Here is a 13,875-nt window from a genome sequence, read left to right on the forward strand (position 1 = left end):
TTTTAAAGTCCTTAAAATTTATACTCAGTGGCCAGTTTAAGTACAGGACTGGAACCAGGTATCGTCCTCAACAGCTGTAGCCCAGCTACTTCTAGGTTTGACACACCACATGGTTACTTGCGTTACCTTCTTAGCTTGAACCAGTATGGCCACGCTCCTCTAATCTTTTTCATTAAGAATGCTTTCTACACACAGAACTGCCACTCACTGGATTTTTTTTGTTTTTAGCACCATTCACTAAAGACTGTTGTGAATGAAAATCTCAGGAGATCAGCAGTTTCTGACATACTTAAACCACCCCATCTAGCACCAACAACCATTCCACAGTCAATGTCCATTAATCCATATGTCTTCCGCATTCTGATATCTGGTCTGAACAACTGAACTTCTCAACCATTTCTGCATGCTTTTAGGCATTAAGTAGCTGCCACATGATTGGCTGATTAGGTATTTCCATTAATGAGTAGGTGTATGTATTTAAGTGACCACTGAATCTTAGATCAAGCATCCAGCCAGTTGACTGATCCCTTCAAATATGCTTTGAAGCCAAAGTTTTAAAAAAGCTGCTGTGATCCTCACTGGGGCAGTATCGATGCAAATGAGTACATGGAATTTGTCAAGAAATTTAAGTTCTACAGTCTGTAAGTCAGTGACTGGGCTTCTAGAAACACAGAAAACCTACTGCACAATACAGGCCCTTTGGCCCACAAAGCTGTGCCAAACATGTCCTTACCCTAGAACTACCTAGGCTTACCCATAGCCCTCTATTTTTCTAAGCTCCATGTATTCATCCAGGGTAAAAGACCCTATCGTTTCCGCCTCCACCATTGCTGCCAGCAGCCCAGTCCACACACTCACCACTCTCTGCATAAAAAAACATTTCTGTACCTACTTCCAAGCACCTTAAAACTATGCCCTCTTGTGTGAGCTATTTCAGCCCTGGGAAAAAGCCTCTGACTATCCACATGATCAATGCCTCTCATGATCTTATACACCTCTATCAGGTCACCTTTCATCCTCCGTTGCTCCAAGGAGAAAAGGCCAAGTTCACTCAACCTATTCTCATAAGGTATACTCCCCAATCCAGGCAACATCCTTGTAAATCTCCTCCGCACCCTTTCTATGGTTTCCATGTTCTTCCTGTAGTGAGGCAACCAGAATTGAGCACAGTACTCCAAGTGGGGTCTGACCAAGATCCTATGTAGCTGCAACATTACCTCTTGGCTCTTAAACTCAATCCCACGATTGATGAAGGCCTTCTTAACCACATAGTCAACCTGTGCAGCAGTTCTGAGTGTCCTCTGGACTCGGACCCCAAGATCCCTCGGATCCTCCACACTGCCAAGAGTCTTACCATTATTCTGCCATCATACTTGACCTACCAAAATGAACCATCTCACACTTATCTGGGTTGAACTCCATCTGCCACTTCTCAGCCCAGTTTTGCATCCTATTAATGTCCCGCTGTAACCTCTGACAGGCCTCCACACTATCCACAACACCCCCAACCTTTGTGTCATCAGCAAATTAACTAACCCGTCCCTCCACTTCCTCATCCAGGTCATTTATAAAAATCACGAAGGGTAAGGGCCCCAGAACAGATCCCTGAGGTGCTCCACTGGTGACCGACCTCCAGGCAGAATATGACCCATCTACAACCACTCTGCCTTCTGTGGGCAAGCCAGTTCTGGATCCACAAAGCAATGTCCCCTTGGATCCCATGCCTCCTTACTTTCTCAATAAGCCTTGCATAGGGCACCTTATCAAATGCCTGATTTGATAATTAACTTTTCACAAATCCTGCCTGACCAGCTGAGTAGTTCCTGCATAATTATACAAGAACAACTTTTTATTACCCTTTATATATCCCATGTTTGTATAATTGCAAATCTCCTATTCACACTTTAAGAGTTCCTTTTTAACTCTCCTAGTCAGTGGACTAATTCTAGAGGCCAACAGAGAGAATGTTAAAATACACACAAGTTTATGGCTACAAGAAGAAAGAAAGCCTCAGCAAGTATGCAGGGAAATAAAACAAGGTATTGCTCAGAATTGAAACTGTACACCAACAAAATATAATTGATACAAATGGCATCCAACAATGTGAAATAGAAGCAGATAGGAAAGTGGTATGGTTACTGGTAAGTACAGTTCTTTGGCAAATGTTTGAGAGAAATAGCTTCAGGAGCTATTGGAGACAGCACCAGTCACACATAATCAAAACTCACACAAATTAGCATTTATTTTAAAGTTTAAGCAGAGAGGGTGTATTTAGACTGCAAGACAATCAACCACACAAGAAGTTTGAGGTTTGTAAACAAAACTGCATTCATGGGAAGGTGGGGGGGGGGGGGGAAAGAGAGGAGGAAGAGAATCAAAAGTATAGAGAAATAATGATCTGTAGGTTGGAAGACTGTAACTCCTGAGGTCCTGCAGGGAATGGTGCTGAGCAAGAATGCTACTCACAAGCCATGTCAATGTGAAAAGGGCTCAAATTTAATGCATCCATTTTTAATGGCATTACACAGCTGGCTTTCGGTGGGAGTTACAGAAGAATGCAGAGGGACAGACAGCCCAAATGAAAATTCCAGAGCATGGTAAACAGAATATATTATGGATAAGTGTGATCCCATCCACGGTGATATAAAAACAATTACGAATTGACAGACTGAAAGGTGTTCACTGAAACCTGGGTACCTGTACCAAATCATGCAGATTCAACAAGCAATTATGAAGGTATATTACACAGGCATTTATTGCAAGTGGGTTTTGAGAACAAGAATAAAGGTGGCCTTTTCCTATTACATAGGGTCAAAATAAGACAGCATATGGAACATTATGGTCCACGACAACATCCCTACCCAAGGAAAAAATTTGCAGCACTCCCTAATTGAACGTATATTTTTAAGTTTACTGAATTAATTCCTGGGATAGATGGAATGTTCCATGAGGACAGATTAAGCAGACTACACCTATATTCTCTGGAGTTTAGAAGAATAAGACATGATCTCATTGAAACATAGCATTCTTATGGGGATTGACAGATACATACAAGAATTATATTTCCTCTGAAAATAAAGAAAATCTGGATATTGGATTCTGAAATAAAAACAAAATCTGGAAACATTCAGCAAGTCAGGCAGCATCTGTGGAAAAAGAAATAGTTAACGTTTCAGGACTGGGATCCTTTCACAGAAATGGGAGAGAAACAAGCTCATTTTCAGTCACACAGAGGGATTGATAGAATAATGGGAATATCTCTAATAAGGCAAGGTCAACTGAGTTAAAGTGGCAGTTAGAAGCACAATATGCTTCTTTGTCTTGTGATGCATTGTTGATAGCAAAGCTGTGGAACATGCCCAGCCCACTAGACTATACTAATAGAAAAACAGAGCAAAAACAATGACTGGCAGAAATGGTTTATTTTGATATAGAAAGAGTGAATTACCTAAAGTTGGACCTTTTAAGCTGGAACATGCTCAGTTAAAAATGAGATAAAGCTTGCATTGGGGATTGTACCTGCGGTCACAGACAGATTGGTCAGATGTAAATGGAATTAATATTGCAAGGAACCAAAAGCTCAGTCACTTTTGATAACTTAATGAAGATGCTCCACAAAGATATCACTTTTCTCTGTTTGGCTTCTCTATTATAGGGGAAGCCACATTGTGAACACTGAATACCGTACACTAGATTGGAACGTAGTACACAAGCAAAACTGATTCACATGAAAACTGCGCCCCAGGATGGTGGGAAGAGAAGTGAAAGTACAGGAAGTGGTTGGTGGGAACAGAAGGATGGGGTTAGAAGTCACAGAAATCCAATCAAAATGCTGAAAAGGGAGGGGAAGGTATTTATGTCTGATGGTGGGACCTTGTTAAAGCTGACATAAGTTGCGAAGCAAAGACTGATGAGGTGAGTGAGGCCCCGGAGAACTTATTGCCCTACCCATGTGAAGAGGAAATGAGAGGTGAGATGTGGTCAAGGATTCTAGCTGAGGTGTCTAGAACCTAAGCGCTTGACCATTGAGGTTTGTTGAGGCAGTAAGTCAACTGTGATCTCAGTAAATGGTAAAGTAATGATGAGAGCTGAATCCTCTGTTTCTTCTGCTCATGGCATCCTTTCCCATAATCAGCAGATGTGGTACCATACAGGCAGCCCTAGGACAGGGTTCCAACCCTAAGCACCATTTGTAACCTCGACAGTTCATAGTACTGTGGGGGAGGATCACAGAAACAGCTGTGATGGGAGATAGATCAGGGGCAGGAAGTGCAGCAGTCCTCACCAGCTCAGAGAATCTGCTTTCTGCTCAGCTCCCTGATTGTTGTGGCTCAGGGGATAAAGGTACAAGGAAATTTTCCCACCCAGCAGATGTCTGGAGCCCTGGAACAGTCGACAAATTTTTTCCCATCCATCCCGCCCTTTTTCCAAATGCTGGTTTGTATGTATGGGATATCCATATCAGGCATTCATGACCTGGTGTGTACCCTGTATTTAGTTTATTTGTTGCATGAATTTAAGAAACTGCATAACCTAACACGTGATTGAAGACAAAATAACAATCCAAAATGGAGGTAAACTGCAACTGCTTCCTTTCTTCATTGGTGTATAAGAGATTGTGTTGATTAGAAGTCTCTAAGGAATCAGATTTCAACTGTTGCCAGGTAAATTACTCCCCTCCTTCCATTTAGTAGTGACTGAAGCAGGGCTACAGCTGGAGCACAGATTCTAGCAATTCTCTGGAGGTGTAGAAGGACAAGCAACAGAATAAACAAAGATTTGAGAAAGCAATGGAGGTGGTGGCAAGAAAGTATACTTCAAACAAAATAACAGAGTTAAGATAACAAAACTTGGATTTCAAAAAGTTAAATGGTTGGAATAGACCCAGAAACCAATTAATTCAATCAACTACACCAGCTGTGAAAAGTGCTCTGCTGTGGCGCGAGTGGATTTCTTCCCATACAATGCCTTGAAAATGTATTCATACCGCACAGCTATTTTCACATTTTACTGTCTCATTTTCTAAATTTAAAATATTTTGAAGTAAATTTTTGAGCTAATCTGCAAAACATTTTGCATCATGTCAAATCAAAAGAAAAATTCCAAAACTTGTCAATTTACTAAAAAAAAAATCAAAAACCAAAATTGTGAGCTGAAAAAGTATTCATGCCCTATAGTGTAATTACTACACTAACTTTCCTCAGGTGCAATACCTTACCAACTCACCCAATTTGTTGATATAGAATATTGGAGGATCACCTGTTTTCAATGAATTCAAAGAATAAATACACCCTCCCTCTGTAAGGTTCAACTGTATGATAGATTTTCAACAGACCAAATCAAAATGAAGACAAAAGAGCATTCAAGACAAGTTGGGGAAATGATAATAGAGAAGCACAGATCTGGGGAAGGGTACAAGACCATCTCAAAGGCACTGAACATACCTCGGAGTTCAATGCAATCCATCATGAAAAAGTGGAAAAATGTGAAACCACGGCCACTCTAAACTCAGTCACCGGAGAAGAACGGCACTTGTAAGAGAGGCAACTGTGATGCCAACACTCATACTGAGTGAGCTGCTAAAGTCAGGAGCTCCAACTGGAGATGAAGTTCATGACTCCACAATCTCTAAAACCTTGCACAAAAAGCATATTTATGAAAGAGTGGTAAGGAAGAAGCCCTGGCTAGAAAATAAAGCGTATACTTGCCTGTAAAGACTTTGCAAAATGTCACTTAGAAGATAAAGAAGTGGAAGAAGGTCTTGTGGTCCAATAAGACTATAGTGGAAATTTTTGGCCTCAACACTAAGCGGTACATGTGGCATAAATCTAATACTATGCATCAGCCAGGTAATGCTATGCCTACTGTAACGTATGATGGAGGTAGCATTATGCTATAGGGCTGCTTTTCAGCAGCAGGGACTGGAAATCTGGTCAGAATTGATGGGAAGATGAATGCTACCAAATACAGAGAGATCTTGGATAAAAACCTGCTAGCCTGTGTCAGAAAGCTTAAAATAGAGAGGAAGTTCGTCTTTCAGCAGGACAACAACCCAAAGCACACTACCAAAGCAACCATGGAGTGGCTTCAAATGGAAAAAAAATTGATGTCCCTGAGTGGCCCAGTCAGAGTCCTGACCTTAACTTGATCAAACAGCTCTGGCAAGACCTCAAGATTGCTGTCCTCTGCTAGTCCCCAACTAACCCGGCAGTTTGAAAAATTTTGCAAGGAGGAATGGGCAAATCTTCCTCCATTATGTTGTGCAAAGCTAATAGAGATCTATCCAGAATAAAACTACTAGCTGTTATAGCTGGAGAGGTAGTTCAACTAAGTACTGGAGAAAGGGGGATAAATACTTTTGAACTGCTGACATTGAATTTTTAGTTTTTCATGCTTTACAATTTTCCTTTTTTTTGGGGCTCTATTGTGAGAGAAGGAGCATGTGATTCACAATTAAAAGTTCTGTTAATTGACCAAAATCTCTGGTTGTAATACTCATGTGAACAAAGGTTTGGGGGTGAATACTTTTACAAGGCATTGTATATTGTTAACCCAGTGCACAATCAATGGCTGAATGTAATGTGCCTACGATCTCCACCAGACATAAAGTTATTAAGTTGTTATTAAGTGAATAGATATGTAGAAACCACCTGCTTTATCAACTCATCAAATCAAAAGGGGAAAAGTGAGTTGGATGGATTGAACTCGACATCTAAGAATTGTGTTTTCATATACTACCGAAATAAAATTTCCTTTGGGTGTCAAATTAATAAAGCAAATTCGACTGAAATAATTGTAGTTCCCAAACACTTCTTACTCTACGTGGCATAATGTGTCAATTACTGAAGCACAAATAGAGTGATGTCATATGCAGATTAACAAAGCATTAGGCCGGAACAGAATACACCTGCCAACAGCCACAAACAAAGATCTCAAGTACTCTATGAAGCAGTTACATCAGCAAAGAATTTTACTAGTTACTTTATCTTGATCCAGATTTTAAGGAGATAAAGAATATTCTAACATTTAATTCAAACATGGTTGGTTTCAAAATGATTTTTTTGTAATATACATTCTAACCTTTTACGTGTCCCTCCCTGGTAGGAGCATGAAAGAAGGCTAGAACCAACCAAAGAAGGCTAGACCCAACCACATACATTTGAAATAATATTATTCTTCCTTCATTAGTTGGTGCCAGGGGACTGGAAAATTGCAAATGTCACTTCATTCTTTAAGAAAGGAAATGATAAATTAAATTCCCAGAATTATATGCCCACTTTGGGAATGACAGCTTGGGATAGGGACATATCTGAATTGGGACAAGACTTAGACTGGGATGCAATTTGGGATAATGCTGACGGTGCTTCGAAAAACCCAAATCATCAGTATATACACTTGAAATTTTGTCATAGAACATATTTAACACCAAGAATTAGACATCAAATGGGATTGGTTCCTGACCCACATTGCTCATTTTGCCCCCATGGAGCCATTGGCTCTTTTATGTATGTTGTATGGGAATGTCCAGGGGTTTTTGATTTGTAGGGGAAGGTTATCAGCACTCTTACAGAACTAAAAGGGGTACAATTACCAATGGTCCCCGCTGTACATCTTCTAAATGATGACTCCCACCTTTTCCTTACGAAAAAAACATGCAAAATCTGGCTGGCAGGCCTGACTGCAGCTAAGAAGATTGTAGTCCAGCGTTGGAAACCTCCCCATGATATTTCAAATACTTACTGGCTTTGGAGCTTTTTGGACATTTCTTACCTGGAACTTTCATCAGCAAGAGTAAATGATGCATGACCAAACACAATTATACTGTGGACAAATTTAATATCTAACTTAAAAGATCTTTTGTTAAAACAGGAATGCTTTGTCTGTGTATGTACCACCATTCAGTTGATTGGTGGAGGGGATGGTGATGAAGGTTGGGGGGGTTCACTGGGTTAAACAGTCAAATGTAATTGGCAACTGGTTGTATTGAACATAATTTGTTGGTGTTGCAATAAATAATAATAAAAAAGAAAGGAAATTATAGACCAGTTAGCCTGACCTCAGTGGGTGGGAAGATATTGAAGATACTGTTAAAGATAAAATTATGGAGTACTTGGTGACACAGGACAAGACAGAACAAAGTCAGCATGATTTCCTTAAGGAAAAATCTTGCCTGATGAATCTTGGAATACTTTGAGGTGGTAAGTAGGGTAAATAGGTGCAGAACACCTTTGACAAGGTGCCACACATGAGGTTGCTAACTAAGTTAAGAGCCCATGGTATTACAGGGAAGTTACTGGCATGTTCAGAGCTTCGGCTGGTTGTAGGAGGCAGCATTTTCTGATTTGCTGTCACTGAACAGTGGTGTTCTGCAGGGATTGGTGTTGGGACTGCTTCTTTTTATGCTGTACATCAATGATACATAGATGGCTTCGTTGCCAGGTTTCCAGATGATAGGAAGATTGGTGGAGGGGCAGGTCGTGTTGAGGAAATAGGTAGGCTGCAGAAAGACTTGGATGGATTAGGGGAATAGGCAAGAAAGTGGCAAATAAAATACAATGTTGGAAAATGCATCGTCATGCACTTTGGTAGTAGAAATAAATGTGCGGATTATTTTCTAAATGGGGAGAAAATCCAAAAATCTGAGATGCAAAGGGAATCCTTGTGCAGAGCACCCTAAAGGTTAATTGAGTCAGTGGTGAGGAAGGAAAATGCAATGTCAGCATTCATTTCAAGAGGTTTGTAATACAAGAGCAGGGATGTGATGCTGAGGCTTTATAAGGCACTGGTGAGGCCTCACCTTGAGTATTGTGAACAGTTTTGGACTCTTCATCTAAGATGTGTTAGCACTGGAGAGGGTTCAGAGGAGGTTCATAAGTATGATTCCAGGAGTGAAAGGGTTATTATACGAGGAACATTTGATGACTTTGGATCTGTACTCACTGGAATTCAGAAGGATGAGGGGGGGATCTCATTGAAACCTTTCAAATGTTTAAAGGCCTAGACAGAGCAGATGTGGAAAGGATGTTTCCTATGGTGGGGGAGTCTGGGACAAGAGGGCGCAGCCTCAGGATAGAGCGGCATCCACTTAAAACAGAGATGCAGAGAAATTGCTTTAGCCAGAGGGTGGTGAGCTTGTGGAATTAGTTCCCACAGGCAGCTGTGGAGGCCAGGTTGCTGGGTGTATTTAAGGCAAAGCTTGATAGGTTTCTTATTTGACATGGCATCAAAGGTTACAGGATGTAGGCTGGGGAGTGGGGCTGATGAGGGGGAAAAAAATCAGCCATGACTGAATGGCAAAGCAAACTCGATGGGACAAATGGCCTAATTCTGCTCCTATGTCTTAAGGTCCTTAGATAGAAACACCATCTCATCCTTTAACCGAGCACATTACAATCAGCTCAACTCAGTACAAATTCAAGAATTTCAAATCATCACATTCCAACCATTTCACACAGATTTCCAGCAGTCCTTCCTAATTTCTTTGGCAATTTCAGATAATTACCCTGAATTTTCACTTGTGATTTAATGATGGGTTCATTAGAATTGCTTTTCTTTTATCCCCCTGCCAAACTGTTTTTATCTCAATTAAACCTGATTTGTTAGCTTTTCTATCTTGCAGTCTCTCTTTGCATTAATTCTCTAATTGTGTTATTTACTCATTTCAAATGATATTTGCTATTTTCTAATTCCATTGCTTGTGTAACAGCAGACCCAGCATTGAATCTTGAGGTACACCCCTTTACAGGATAGGGGGCAGGATAAGCCAAAGTCAGGTGTGATCCAGCACACCAGACCAAGACGAATAGTATATATACACGAATATACTCAAAGCAAATTCACTAGTTTTGAAATTTTGTCAAGATACTATGGCCCATTTTTCACATGGCAAGACCTCTCATGTAAAATGATGGTGACCAAATAATTTATTTTAAGTTGCTAGTTGAAGAATATGCATTGGCCAGAAAAAAGTGGCATAGAATCTGGTGTTAATCATATTTATATCAAGTACTGTTAATTGTTCACTAGTGAAGTGCAGCAGCTGTGGGACTTTTGTATCCGTTTTTATAGGAATAAGCCTCCCCACCCCACCCAGAGAAACTTTTAGAGGGTTAAGACCACTAACTCTGTCTCTATAAATAGAAGTTTTTAGAGAAACAGAATGTGGTGGGTCCGGTATTAACTGTTTCACTGCATTACTCTATGAATTTAACGTCTTTTATGTTTACTCAAGCGAGCAGACATTATCCCTCCCTAACATCTCACCTGAAAGATGTCTTTGCTGCCTGAAAAAACCCTTATATGATTTGGTGTTATGCTTTTTAGACTTTTAATCCCATGATACTGACTTAATACCTGACTTGAGACTAACCAGCTAAGAAATTTCATTTCAAGGACAAATCAAAGGAGGAAAAGCCCTTAGACTGGGATTACAGTGCATCAGATGGTTCTGGAACTGTTGGTAAAAGATTGGATGCAAACAGGGGTACGCAGGTAGGACAGAAACTGGTTCCTGTTATTAAATGCACATCTTCCCCTCAGTTTCTAAAATCAGAATCAGATTTAATATCACTAGCATATAGCATGAAATTTGTTAACCTTACAGCAGCAGTACAATGAAATACGTGATCAGTAAGAGAGAAAAAACTGAGTTACCTAAGTGTGTGTGGTGTGTAATATATACACACACACAGAGTTAAAATAAGTAGTGTAAAATAACAGAAATAAAAAAGTAGTTCATGGGGTTCAATATCTTTTTAGAAATCGGATGGCAGAGGGGAAGAAGCCTTTCCTGAATCGTTGAGTGTGTGCCTTCAGGCTTCTGTATGTTCTTCCCCAGAGTAACAGTGTGAAGTAGCCATGTCCTGGGTGGTGGGAATCCTTAATGATGGCCGGAATCCGCCTTCCTAAAGCACCGCTCCTTAAAGATGTCTTGGATACCATGGAGGCTGGTACCCATGATAAAGTTGACCTATTTTACAAGTTTCTGCAACTTATATTGATTTTATGCAGTAGCTCCCTGTCCCATACCAGATGGTGATGCAGTCAGTCAGAAGGCTCTCCACAGTACATTTGTAGAAGTTTGAGTGTTTTAGTTGACAAACCAAATCTCCTCAAACTCTGAGGGAAATATAGCTGCTGTCTTGCCTTATTACTGCATCAACATGTTGCGTCCAGGTTAGGTCCTCAGAGATATTGACAGCCAGGAACTTGAAAGTGCCCACTCTCTTCACTTCTGATCCCTCTTTGGGGATCGGCTAGTGGTCCCTCATCTTCCCCTTCCTGAAGTCCACAATCAGCTCTTTGGTCTTGCTGACATTGAGTACAAGGTTGCTGCTGCTTCAGCACTCAACTAGCTAATACATCTTGTTCCTGTATGCCCTATCGTCACCATCTGAAATTCTGCCAACAATGGTTGTATCAGCAGCAAATGTACAGATGCTGTTTGAGCTATGCCTAGCCATACAGTCATGAGAGTTAGCTAAGCACACATCCCTGTGGAGTGTCAGCAAGATGGAGCTGTCATTTCCAATCCACACAGATTGTGGTCTTCTGGCTTGGAAGTCAATGATCCAGTTGCAGAGGGAGGTACACAGGCCTAGGCTCTGTAGCTTTTCGATCAGGATTGTAGGAATGATGGTAATAAATGCTGTCTATAAACAGCACCCTGATATAGGTATTTGCATTGTCCATGTGATCCAAGGCTGCGTGGAGAGTCATTGAGATCACATCTGTTGTAGACATATTAGGGCAATAGGCAAATTGCAATGGGTCCTGGTCCTAACTGAGGCAAGTGTTGATTCCAGCGATGACCTAACTCTCAAAGTACTTCATCATCATAGATGTGAGGGGTACTAGACAATAGTCGCTAAGCAGCTCAAACTGCTCTTCTGGGGCACGGGTATAATTGTTACCCTTTTAAAGCAGGTAGGAACTTATGACTAACGGTGAGAGATTGAAAATGTCTTTGAATACTCCCAGCAGTTGGTTGGCACAGGTTTTCACAGCCCTACCAGGTACAGTCATTGGATCCTGCTGCCTCGCGAGGTGTTAGCCTTTAAAACAACCTGATGTTGGCCTCTGAGACAGAGATCACAAGGTCATTGGATCCTCATAGCTGCAGTTTTATTTTCCTTTTCAAAACGAGCATAAAAGGCATTGAGCTCATGTGGTATTGAAGCATTCTGCCATTCATGATGTTGGGTTTTGCTTTGTAGTAAGTATTGGCCTGCAAACCCTGCCAGAGTTGATGTGTATCCGATGTTGCCTTCACCTTCTCCCGGAATTGTTTCTTGGCTCTGGGAATAGCCCTCCACAAATCTTAACTGGTTTCCTTAATACAGATCTGGATCACCAGACTTAAATGCCACAGATTTAGCCCTCAGACTATGAACTTTCTGGTTCATCCACAGCTTTTGGTTTGCGAATGTACAGTAAGTTTTCATAGGAACACACTCATCCACACGTTTTAATGATGTAAAATCAACAATACCTAACTTGTGCATCGAATTCAGATTGAGCATCAAGAAAATTTTAAACGCCCTCCCGGGAATTATCCAGCATTGGGATTGCGTTTACATCAGGTTTTAATTTTATACTTTTGCAGACCTTCAGTGAGTGAGGCCTCCATTGGTCCATCAGTGAGGGTCAACCATAGATGTTGTGTCTCAACTGTCTAGATAAGTATGCATGGGCAGTACAATATAGAGAGAAAGCTGTTGCCCATGCAGCAAGCTCCCCCCTCTCCACACACCTGATGAACCTAAAGGAATGGCAGAGACCACTATAATTTGTAACCAATAGCATCGCAGGAATTGCGTTGAACTCAACTTAGGACTACCTTAGGAACTCCAGCTCCAGATTTTTCCCTTGGGGGTTTACTCCCCAAAGTCTTCCACATGATTGGGTGTAACTGCAAGGCAGCAGAGGTTTGAGATCAGAGTTTTCCTTTTCCTAGAACTGCCAACCACGGATGATGAGCTCCATCTGCAGACCTTCGGTAGATCTCAATAAAATGGTTTTATCTGAAATTTAAGTATTACTATTGCCCTCTTCAGGCAAGTTTGGCAGCACAAGGCAAACCTTAGGTTGTCAGCCTTCGGCTCATACGGGAGATTGAGGTGATAGATAGGAGCTACGGGGAGGTAGTCACCCCAAGGTTGCAGGAGGCAGGTAATGGGGTGACTGTCAGGAGAAGGGAGATGGACAGCCAGTGCCGAGTACCCCGCATTAGGGTTAGGGTTATTGAAGGGTGGCCATTCCCTTCAATAACAAGAATACCACTTAGGATACTGTTGAGGGGGATGACCTTCTGGGAGGAGCCTCAGTGACTGGGTCTCTGGCACTGAGTCTGGTGCTGTGGTTCAGAAGAAAAGGGAGGTTAAGAGGACTGCAGTGGTGATAGAAGATTCCATGGTCAGCGGAACAGAGACCAGATTCTGTGAATGCGATGGAGACACCAGATGGTATGTGCCAGGGTCAGGAATGTCTCTGATCAGGTCCATGGCATTTTAAAGGGAGAAGGTGAGCAGCCAGAAGTCTTGAGACATATTAGCACCAATGACCTAGGTAGGAGAGCTGAGGAGGTACTGAAGAGAGATTTTAGGGAGTTATGTAGAAAGCTGAAAAACAGAACCTCCAGAGTAGTAATCTCTGGACTGCTGCCCATGCCTATGAGATGACTTTTTAAGAGCAGCTCATAGTTAAGCACACCAGGGGAACAGCTATTCTGGATTAGGTGTTATGCAATGAACTAGAATTGATTAGAGAGCTTAAGGTAAAAGAACACAGAGGATAGAGGACATTGATCATAACATGTTAGAATTCACCCTGAATTTGAGAAGGAGAATCTCAAGTCAGATGTATCAGTATTGCAGT

The 13,875-nt window shown here is 41.3% G+C and overlaps 2 protein-coding genes across 3 annotated transcripts in view; one reads left to right on the forward strand and one right to left on the reverse strand.

Moving 5' to 3' along the window:
• Nucleotides 1-13,875, forward strand: part of tmem38a (transmembrane protein 38A) — a 122,264-nt gene that overhangs the window by 23,813 nt on the left and 84,576 nt on the right. The window lies entirely within an intron of this gene.
• Nucleotides 1-13,875, reverse strand: part of smim7 (small integral membrane protein 7) — a 43,120-nt gene that overhangs the window by 3,193 nt on the left and 26,052 nt on the right. The gene's annotated exons all lie outside the window — the stretch shown is intronic.

Source organism: Mobula birostris, chromosome 26 (genome assembly GCF_030028105.1).
Source record: "Mobula birostris isolate sMobBir1 chromosome 26, sMobBir1.hap1, whole genome shotgun sequence".
NCBI classification, from domain to species: domain Eukaryota; kingdom Metazoa; phylum Chordata; class Chondrichthyes; order Myliobatiformes; family Myliobatidae; genus Mobula; species Mobula birostris.